This window comes from Limulus polyphemus, unplaced genomic scaffold, assembly GCF_000517525.1.
Source record: "Limulus polyphemus unplaced genomic scaffold, Limulus_polyphemus-2.1.2 Scaffold1174, whole genome shotgun sequence".
NCBI lineage: Eukaryota > Metazoa > Arthropoda > Merostomata > Xiphosura > Limulidae > Limulus > Limulus polyphemus.
The window spans coordinates 23042-24192 of NW_013666784.1; positions in this window are offsets into that span (position 1 = coordinate 23042).

Below are 1151 nucleotides of genomic sequence, written 5' to 3' on the forward strand. Positions count from 1 at the left end.
ATTAGTAATTATTTCTTAGGAGATAATTATTTTTAAATCAAAATAACTGCCAAGAACAACAGCACCTAGAAAGATTATGATGATGTACTTATCCAGCAATTTTGTGGAATTTGGGAAATGAGAGTACGTTAAAAATACGAGTAATCAGTGTGTGAAGATTTGTAAAACATTCAGTGGAGTATTCAATGAGTATTTTACCTCAGTGCTAATAATGACAGTTATTGAGTCTCTTCAATTATTCGATACGACGATATATTAACCGTGAAATTCTTTAAGTAAAGTTAATTCACTAATTGTGAGTTATGCATACAATTAGTGAAAATGTTCTGTTGGAACGTTGTATTTAAACTTAGACCTACAACTTTGTCAAAGTGAACATAGTCTGAAGTAAACATTATAGAATAAATAAACTAATTCGAACTTACAGATGCCATAACTGCCAATGATACAAGAAATGAAGAATTAGGTTAAGGCAAGATAAATATATGCCTTTCAAGGAAGTTCACAAAGTTGGGGATGGATCTTGAATAGCTGAAGTCACCATCATGAAGTTTTGTCATCATAAGGTTTAGTGGTGTTGAAACATCAACTTTCTCTGAGGATAGTCTAGAAGAACTAATAGGGCTAGTTAAACGACCAACTATGCAGAATGGTGGAAATAATCGACAAAGTGTAACTTGAAATGACATATTGCTTGGAACTACAAACGTAAGGTTGTAATGACTAAAAACTACCCTCAAAAGAGTCGGAAAAAGGGAGCTGTTATAAATGTGGGAAACATGGCCATTACAGCCGAGACCGTGAGAAATCAACAACTGTTAATAACCAATACAAAAAAAGATGAGTCTTTGAGTACTACCAGATTAAATGAACGACAAAGGACTAACCAGACATTGGAAAACATGAATTAGCTGGTCTTATGGGGCGAAGCTCACCTGGTAATACTTCATCAAACACAAATGAAATAAATAAACACATTATTTAAAGAAATCAATCCACTAGTTCACTGGTCTATTGATGTTGATTGACGCTGATTATAAAGTTACAATTATTCGACTCGACTTAGTAATGAAAGGTGGTGTTACGACAGCGGAAGTCACGTGACTCTAGTAACACGTCATGAGATTCCAGAAGGATCGGGGAACATCACG